This window comes from Corvus hawaiiensis, chromosome 5 (genome assembly GCF_020740725.1).
Source record: "Corvus hawaiiensis isolate bCorHaw1 chromosome 5, bCorHaw1.pri.cur, whole genome shotgun sequence".
Classification (NCBI taxonomy): domain Eukaryota; kingdom Metazoa; phylum Chordata; class Aves; order Passeriformes; family Corvidae; genus Corvus; species Corvus hawaiiensis.
This window is the reverse complement of record NC_063217.1, coordinates 67,526,579-67,536,725: the sequence shown is the minus strand read 5'-3', so window position 1 is coordinate 67,536,725 and position 10,147 is coordinate 67,526,579. Positions and strand designations below refer to the sequence as shown.

Genomic DNA, 10,147 nt, shown 5'->3' with positions numbered 1-10,147 from the left:
AGGCTGACAGGTCGGTAGCTCCCAACATCCTCCTTTCTACCCTTTTGAAAGATGGGTACAGTGCTTCCTCTTTTCCAGTCACCTGGGACTTCACCTGATAGAAATCAGGTGACTGTACTTCATTCTTTTAATCCTTTTGCAGCAAGAAAAGGCAAATTTTGTGATTTTTGTGGTACAAATTAAAAAATGGTGATCACTAGCATTGCAGTGAATATCAAATGAATATATAATAACAGAACATTAGGAAACAATTAGAAAAACTGCCTAGACATTATTAATTCATGTGCTATTCATTGTACCAACATTGATCATGTGAAAGAAGTGTGGTGTTAGTTACATTTTAATCATTCAGTGTTGAAGAAGGACTAATTATTTTCAAATAGCAATGGGAAGGATCCAGTTTTATAAAGAAATCATGGAATATCTAATTTACTCCCGCAGCGTTTTAATAGGGAAACATATGGCTGCCATTATTTGTAGGACAATGGGGGATATCACAGCAATTGCTCATGTTTCAACTCTTACAAAGAAGGTAGAGGTAGTGTTGCCCTCACAGGAGCCTGTGTTAACTACGGGATGGATATGCTGTGCAGCACCTCTTGTTCCTTGCCCATCCAGACTAGGGCTTGACCAGGCTGAGCATTATGTCCCTTCCAGCCAAACTACTTGGATTTCTTCAGAGCCTTCAGAAAAGTACTAGGGAATGAGAGCAGCAGGTAACTTTCTTCATGGACTCAGTATCAGTGAGGGACATGCCTGCAATGGATAAAACTGGATAATAAAGGGAGTAGGACTGTTTGTGTCCATCTCCCTGCTGCCCCTTTCCTCCACTGTGGAAAGCATTTAGGGGCTTTCAGTCCCCTCTGAAGAAAGAAGTTACACATTTCTATTTGGAAAATTATCTCTGATCTTGCACAGGTGTATGCCGGAGAGGACGCCTGAAAGTTTGGTGCCTCGTTCATAGGAAATTTTCTCAGGTTGAGGGGGTATGCAGAAGCTCAGATAAGGTGCTCAGGGGTTTAGAACCTGGTGGAGCAGCTGTGAATTAGAGAAGCAGATACTGACATACTTCATGGTCAAGCTGCCAAACTCCAAGCCCATTGGATGTTTTGTATGTGATAGCTCCTTGGATTTTGTTCTCCCTTCTTCCCTTCTCTATGCAAAGTACCTCATAAATGTTTCCAAATGGAGAGGTGGATCTCTAGGGACTTCTCTGCTACCCAAATGCACTTCTGTGAGCTTTACTTCCTGGAGTGACATCCCCATGGGTGAAGGCTTGGCAGGCTTGCTTTGAAAATAGCATGTGTCTCGCTCTTATTTCTGTATCTTGCCATAACTTGTGTTTTAGGAGACCTCAGATCAGTTGTAATGATACAGTCAAAACACAGAAGGACAGCTGGGTGATGAGAATCAGTGAGCTAAATCTGTGATAATTTAAGCAGTTATTTCACTTTAAATGAATAGTGCTTGGAAAAAGCTCAAGAACATGGGTTCAGATCAGTGTAAACAAAGCCCACTGTAGCTTTTTGGCTTTATACTCTGTCTATTTTGCATGTTAGAGGAAGGTACAGATCAGCTTGTAAACTGTAGTAACGTACAGTTAGTATTGTATCAGGTTTCCTTGGGTATATTGTCTTTTGTGTAACCTCTGAGTTTGGTGTATTTATGTTATTTGGGGGCAAAAATAACACATATTTTCTCTGTGTATATTGGCTGGTTTAAATTCACAGAAAAGGCAACATGTTCTTGCTTCAGTATTGGACTCCGAGTGGATGCTTCTTATTATATTATCTTCCTTAGATTTATATAGTATTGATGAAATTGAAAATCAGTGACCTGACAAAAACAAAATAATACAGCATGAAAATTGCTACCATGATTTCATGCTGTGTTAATGCAAGGATGTCATTCCTGCTTCAGAATAATAACAGTGTTTTGCTTCTGAACTTACAGCATCTCTCTCTATCCCTCTCTTCCTCTTCCCACCCCTCCTTTTCCTTTTAAAGAGAGTTGATGCCACAATGAAATTTTTTTTAATCACATATCTTGGCTGTTTGTTAGTGAGTAACCACTACTAACAGGTAATTTTTCGAAGCAGATAGTGGAATGTCTGTATTCCATAAGCATATGCAGAAATGCAGAAAGAATCAGGCAGAACAGTCACTATAACGTGGCTAATTGCAGAGTCTGGGAATTTTTTTAGTTGTTCTTCCTCAAGGAGCCATCATTCAGGCTGCATGGCAGCACTCTTTGAATTCCCACAGGGCACTGCTTGTCTTGGAATATGCAGAAGTGATATTTGCTCTCTGTTCTTAACAATTCCTATTCTCCTACAGGTGCCAGAAAAGATTTGAGGAAAGACACTAAATTCTGATTAATGTACTCACTGAAATTGCAACGATGTGATCAGGTTTCATATTTTAACTGATTAGAGACCTCCTTATTGAACCTTCCTATGTTGCCAAGAATGGTAGAACCTACAGATTTGATGTAAACATTCTAAGTTTGATATGAAAGGTGAGGAGCTACTTGGCAAATTCTGCCATGTGGGAAGTGTCTCTTTCAGATCCCAGATACCTGTTCAGACTCTGCCATCATAAAGACTTATCTGTTCTGAGAGGGAAGGAGCAAACGCCAACTCTGAAGTCAAAGGCCAGTACCAATTCCACTTCATTTTGGCTGTCCCTCTGTTTATTCATTGCTTGCAGAAGAGGGTGGGTGTGGCTGTTTATGTGTGTACAGAATGAAATGACTACCTCTGCTGTACTTCATGGAGGAGATGGAACGGGGACAGGAAGAAACAGAGCACCATGCCCTCTCCTCGTGCTCTACCTGACTTGGCTCAAGAATAGAGGTCAATTTAAAAAACCAAACAAACAGACCCTTTCCCCAACCCAAGAGATAGTTTCTTGCATGCACAGCAGGGAGCTGAAGGGCTGCTGACACAAAATCTCTGTGTGTGTATTTGCTTTACAGTTAAGGCACTCGCCCACTCTCCTTGAGGTCTGAACTGGTTCAGAATCTCTTCTCACATACAAGGAGTTTCTGTGACCTTGGTTATTTTAGGCAGAAAATAATTTATGGTTCAGTGAGCCAGAGAGAAAATACATGTGAACATGAGGCTTAGTGGTTTGTAGTCACCTGAGGCCTCCATTTTCCATGCTAAGGACAGATTCAGCCCTAATGTCAGATTTTGACACAGGCATTTGAACTTCTCTTCCCAGCTAAGGTGGCTCATATGCTGCAGAATTCTCCAGTTTAGCATTGTCCTCTGTAACCTCATAGCCTCCATGAGGAGTGTGAGGAATGTCCTGATGGGTATGGTAACCCACCTCTTTAAAGACAGATAAGAATATGGAGTTGAATTCCCTGACCATAGGAAATAATTCAAGCAGCCTGGAAGAGTGGAAGAGTGTTCTCACTGTTTATGAGCTGTTTTGTAGGGTCAAATAAGAGGTACCTCATCCTGTATCCTAATTAAAAAAAAAAGGACAACCTCTCCTTTATCTTGAAAGAGGTAATATTGGTCACTTCTTACTTAAGACAGAGGTTTTTTGTGAAGTCACACTTCTATTCTGGATGCTTATTAATAAACTCAAATGGTTCTTTGCTGAGCAGGCTAGTTCTGCTCACCAGCTGGGTTGTCATTCTGTCATGTTCTCTTCTTAGAATGATTTTCAGAATTTTCAATCTCTATCAGATAGTACTAGGACAAATACAAAACAGGTGATAAAGGAAAAAAGAAAGTCTCCTTCCAATGGATAATTTTTATTTGCTGAATTAATTTTATTTTGGAACCAAGTGTTTGAAATCCATCACTAACTCCTGCTTGCCTTTCAGGGTGCCTGAAGCTCTCCGTGCTTTGTCTTGCTAATAAAGTGTTATGTGGTTCAGTTTTACGTTTGTTTCTTAAACTGCTCTTCTCTGTTGCCACTGTTTTTTCCGGTTGTTTGCAGTTTTAGCATCTCTTGTTTGTTTTCCCCCCCTGCTGCCTTTCCATTCTTGCAACCCTCTAGGGTTTTGCCGTGAACTGCCCATCTGATGGGTTTCCTGCCGACTTTATTTGATTGCTGGAGCTCTAGCATTAGCTGCACTGAACGCTAGAGCACCATCCATGGACTCTGCGCTCCCTGGTGGGAGGCCAGGTGCTCCAGCCACTCAGCTCCAACGCCTGATCCAGCTCCGAGACTGGCTGGTATCAGCCAGACTGGAAGAAAGGAATTTTTTGGTCTGTTCTTTCATTTTTATATGTTTATGCCAAAGGATTCTCCAAGTGTGGTTATTTAGTTGTTTGGATTTTGCTGCTGTAGCAGCAAATAGGGGACTATTGTAACTTAATGAAGTCTAACCTAAGTATAGCAATGTCATGTGAGGACCTTGATTTCTTTGTGCTTTTTACTAAAATGATGGGGTTTTGGGGTTTTTTTTTGTGTGAACAACATCTTTTTCCACCACAGATAAAATGTTTTGAATGAGTATGATCTGTTCCTAATTACTTGTTATGAAAACCAGATTTTTATTACTGATAGAAGCATGAGGCGAAAAAAGAGGTATAGAGTTTAACATTCTTTATGATAGAATTTAAATTTACCATAAAATTAAACCCTGAAATTGAATTACATTAATTGATTTAAAACCTTTGAGGAGTTGTTCATTCAGTCTTGCATCTTGTTGAATCTTTCAAGAGATTTTTTTAGTAGGATATGTACAGGATGGCGGTTAACACTGGGATGGAGATAAAAGTCAAAAGATGTGTTTTGTATCATATCCTTGCTAATACATTTAATCAATATAGTTATTGATATTAAAAATTGTGTTTTTGCAGATTTGTAGAACTGCCCACATACTGTATGAAGACAAAGTAATCATATCCAACTAAACAGTGTAAAAAAGAATATGAAGGAGGGGATGGAACAAAAAAGAATGATAGAGTGATTGTTGTTATTATACCAGAACACGTGGGCTTTGATTTTTGTACTTACTTTTCCTTTTCTTTTCATCATGGGAGAGGTCTTTTTCAGAGCTTACAGAGTTTTGAAAAATTTTTAATGGAATTTTTTTGGGAGGATATTTTTAGTCATGAAGAGTCAAAGTGGGGGGTCATAAAGGGAAAGGGCATGTTGAGTGGGGGAAGAGGGAGAATTGGAAGATGGTGCAGGAGGAAGGTGGGGTGGATGTGAGAGTAGGGGTGCTGGTGCTCTGGGGGTTGCCAAATGCAAAAATGGCCCGAGAGAAAACCACAGAGAGCAGAGTGGTCATAGTAGCAGGGCCAGGTTTGTGGTTCCTCTTCCTGGGGAGAGTTTCTTTGTTTGCAGAGACAGGAATCTCCCAAGGCTTTTTTATTAGCCAAATGCAGGACAAATGACTTTGTGGCAGTGGGAGTGTAAAGGACTGTTAAAAGTGCGAGGTGATAATGGGCCATGATTTTCCATCCATAATCAGCCATGATTGTCCATGATAGAGATGCTGAATACACCCCCACCCGCCCCTCCCCCATCCCAAGTCATGTTCATACCTTCCCAGTTTCTGAGAAATCAAACCTACATCTAGGTGCAGATTCCAGACTCCGTGGTTGGATCATTTTTGATTTCTTGCTGAGAAGAGTTTTCTTCCTGATATTTTAAAATTCTTCTGCAATTAGAAAATAATGCCTTTTCTAATGCCAGATTAAATGCTAATAAAATGTCACATTTAAAACCAGGTGAAGAACTGTGAAGTACACAGATGGTTCCAAAGAGAAATGGTGATATTCTGATTTATTTTGTTTATTTCTATATAATTTGTTTTTCAGTTCAAATGCAGGAATGGTTGATATTAAAGTACATTGTGAATGCAATGGGTCAATTTCACATTTGCGAGAACAAATTCAGATAAAAACAAGATATGAATTATTAATGAGCTTAATTCATCATTGGCACACTGTGTCTTTAAATGTGGTGGTTGTTTGTTGTTGGAACCCTAAATTTCACCTATATATCCTCCTAAAATAAACAGCAATTGAAACAGCATATTTTGGTTTGATGTAGAATTTCTCAGATTTTAGGTGAATTCTGTAGATGCTGTTAGGCTAGATGAACACATTTGTTCTTTATGTCTTTTTAATTCCTGAAGGCACACTGTGCAACAGCTTTACAAGTCAGTTGTAGCAATTAAATTAGGCCACTGGGTCCCTAAATCAAGTGCTCCAGGCCAGAGTGGAGGCAGAGGCTGCCCTCACACTCTTCCTGCCGGGAGGTGAAAAGCTGGGAGCACTCCACCTCTGCGGCGCCACGTGTCAGATGCAAAGTAAACTTGCCTGCATAGGCCCACATCAGCTGCGAGGTAAGCTACCTGAACAGCCGCAGGTAGGTTTTTGTTTTGCATGTGCTGTGTTGCTTTAGGGGCGATTTCAAGCAGTGCTTTCCAAGAATACGCATCAGTGGTTTTCCAAAAGCCTTGCAGAGATCCAAACTGATCTGCCACAGTATATACCACCTCCTTGTGGTATCCTTATGGATAGGAACTGCTTTGCTGTTTCTCTTGCTTCCTCTTATTAAACGTGATGTGTTCAGAGAAGGTTAATCCAGAAACCATCCGTGTCTTCTTCAGAAACAGGAATGCCAATTTCGGCCAGTTACTGACAGAGGATTTAAATAGCAAGCAGAAAATTCTTCCTACTTATGATCAGGAAGGGACCTAGCAATAAGTTTTTTGTAGGTGCAGGCTTGTCACAGTAAATGGCAAAGTAGTAAATCTGCTTCAGGTATTTATGTTCTGCTTTAGGTTGCAGAAAATTCCACAATTCTACTTCTTTATTGCATAGCTTGCTCTTGCTAGTTGCTGTACAGTTACTGAATTAGAAAGTCAGATGAAATTACAAAAAGCCATATAGAATAGATATGAGTTTGAATTAGTGTAGTGCAAAGTAGTTGTTGTTCATGGATACATTTGCTTTGTTGTTGGAATACGTGTGTAGTGATACAATGCTTTGTGAAACTCATGAATACTTTTATCAAGATAAAAACAGAAGATATTTTTCTCTGATTTATTCCATTTTAGGAATTAGAGAAATTAAGCTTCCTTCTCTTTTAATTATATTTTACAGAGAAACTGTAATCTCTTAATCTCTGTGAAGCTTCTCCCTATTAGTTTACCCATTGGCATTGGCTGACATGGAGCCAGTGGAGCCTGCAGTTGGTATTCTGCAGCTGAGAGGGGTGTATTCAGGAAGCAAAGGCTAAATTTTGCCTGCATATGTGCAACTTGCTTTGACTCCAGGGCAGGCAATTTGCACTTGGGGTACATAATAAATTGATTTGTCAGTTCAGTGACCGACTTAAAAATAAATACATTAGAATGGTTCCAGTTGACAAGAAACAGATCTTTCTTTACTCCTCTCCACTTTTTTTCCATCTAATCAAAGCAAGATGCTTTTTTCAAGCGAAAAAAATGCATTCCATAACATTTTAGATAAAAGCAAAAGCTAGATTTTCAGGATGATATAGACACTATCACAAAACAGGTGCTGCAGTTTTCTTATGTATATTGAAACAGTTCAAGTCTCTACTGATTTTAAGGAGATGGACTTTTTTCCCCCCGCACCTAACTTAGAAGAAAATGTCCTTACTGTGGAGTTATATGCTGTTACAGAATGTTGTATGTTTCTCCTGGAACATCTCCACTAGGTATAAAATGCTTAAGCAGCTCTTTTCATCAGCAGCACAAAAAATTGCTTTACAGCCTGATGCTAAGAACATTCTGGGGATTCCCAGGTTACTGTATTAATGAATCCAAGTGCTCAACAGAAAAAAAAACAATAGACTGAGGGGGCACCAGCCCACAATTCTTCATTACTTTGTGTCTAAGGTATTTTCCTAAATGCTTGATTTGGTTCAGAGAGAGATTAGATTTGTATCTGAGCCTCTAACAACATGTTCTAATTGTTGGGCCACAAAGCCAGAGAGCTCCTTTTTTGTGCAAAGTATTGTGGAACTAACAGTTGTTAAAATATTGTGGGAAAATGAGAAGGAGCCACTTTGACATTAGCAGATCACTGTCTACAACTACCTGAAAGGAGATTGTGGTGAGGTGTAGGTTGGTCTCTTCTACCAGGTGACAAGTGATACGATGAGATGAAACAGCCTCATGCTGCACTGGAGAGGTTTAGATTGGATAGTAGGAAAAATGTCTTCACTGAAAGGCTTGTCAGACATCGGAACAAGCTGCCAAAAGAAGTGGTTGAGTCACCATCCCTGGAGATTTTTAAAAGACATGTAGATGTGGAACTTGGGGACACGGTTTAGTGGCAGTGCTTGGCAGTGCTGGGCTGACAGTTGGACTCAATCTTAGAGGTCTTTTATAACCTAAAATTTCAGTGATTGTATGAAGTAGTCATTGGGACTTTTGTTTCTTTTTTATTATTTGGTGGGAGTTACTCAGTGTGACTGCTCCACAGTTACTTTTGGAGGAAGAAGTGTTTACTTTAAAAATAATTAATCCAAACTTAGGAGATAGATTTTACCTTTTCAAAAACCTTGTCTGCAAATGCATAAGAGTGCAGTTGAGCAGGAGAGTTTTTTCCAGGCTGAAATGAGAGCCTCACTTCACATAGGTGAAGATGTAGGCATCTTTCCTGTCATATTTCACCTTATTTCTGTGGGGAGTAGACGGTAGGTAGGATCCTCACAGAAGGGACTTCAAAACGTGGGAAGAAAGAGAAGGGTCATAGTCAGAATCAGTGGACACTTGTCATTTCTTTCTGTAACAGTGATAGAAATCGCCTCAAGAATCAAGGCAACCTAGAGAAAATGATCGGAGCTTGGGAAAATACCACAGCATACGATCCAGCCACCTCTGCTACAAATGAAACATACTTACTTTTGCTGTCATATGATTCTCATCATACATTATCAATTATTCTGTATCTCTTAATTTTAGATTCTTGCTGCTATTTGCAGCAGGGAGTGTGGTTCTATAAACCTGATGCTTTTTAAATGGGAAGGCCTATAGGTCTCTGTTCTTAAGCGATGCATGTGAATAGCATTGCTGTTTGATGAAAAATGTAAAACATTTTGTGGAATTGCCTTGATTTTCCATTTCCTTGAGTTTGGAAAGAAAAAGACATACAGTTTGCAGTCTGAGAGTTTAATATATTTGAAATGTATGGTGAAATGTTTTTTGGTCATGAGAATTAAATTACTTGCATTATTATAATTTTAGCATGGTGATATTTTAATTTTTGCAGAATTCTCTACTGCACTTATGTATCCAGAAGATATTTTCCCTTTTAAATGCAGTGAGGACACACTATGTCTCTTAAAGTAATACTCTCATAAAAAGTTGCAAGAATTAGCTCCAGAAAATACTCTTGAAGCTAAACTTCATAAAGACAATGGTATAATTGGTTGTACAGAGTCATTATTCTTTTCATCCATTCCTTTGTTGAGACAAGTTAGTGCAAAATGTTACCTGCCTGGTCTGGCATAATGATTTGAAGCCAGTGGCAACTGTCATGATTTCAGTCTCCTTTTCAGACCCCCTCTCACCATTTTTCAGGCACTCCTAGTGTCTGGCATGGTATTTTTAAATGTCTTCTGAACTGCGCCGTTTAACATCGACATTTCACTCAGTTTGGACAGTTTTCCTTTGTGTGACAGTTAATTTAAACCTTGTGCTTCTGTTCTAGCATAATTTCCCCATCCTCTTCAGGTGAGCAGCCTCTTACCTGAAGCCACAAGCCACTTGCTTGCATTTGTTGAAGAAATCTTGTTACAAGACCTTGAATAATTTATCTGCTTGAGTTTTTCCAGAAGTCGCATGACCAATGGCCTTGAAGGACAGCAGTGTAAGGAAGACCAGCACTGGGAATGTTCAGCTCCTCATGAAGAGGTAGCTTCATTGTGTGAGCCTGTGGTGACAGGCACTGGATTTTTGCATGGTGCCCTGAGATGGCTCTGTCTGCTTGCAGTGTGTAAAACAGCCCCAGACAGCTTGTAAGGGCTTCCTCTTTGAGTTGGCTTGGCTCTGTTGGTCCCAACTCCTTTTCCTCCCTGCCAGAAGGTTCAGGGGACAAGAAGCTTGGAGATTCATTTCGGAACAGAACTCCAAGCAGTTTGTGACTGTACCTCAGAATTGTGTGTCTACGAACACATGGGTTAATTTTTTTTCA

At 39.7% G+C, this 10,147-nt stretch overlaps 1 long non-coding RNA gene across 1 annotated transcript in view; it reads left to right on the top strand.

The window, feature by feature from the left end:
- The first annotated feature begins 270 nt into the window (after window positions 1–270).
- Window positions 271–10,147, top strand: part of LOC125326703 — a 45,812-nt gene continuing 35,935 nt past the window's right edge. The window contains exon 1 of the long non-coding RNA XR_007203951.1: window positions 271–9,867. This is a non-coding gene — a long non-coding RNA (uncharacterized LOC125326703). The remainder of the gene's footprint in view (window positions 9,868–10,147) is intronic.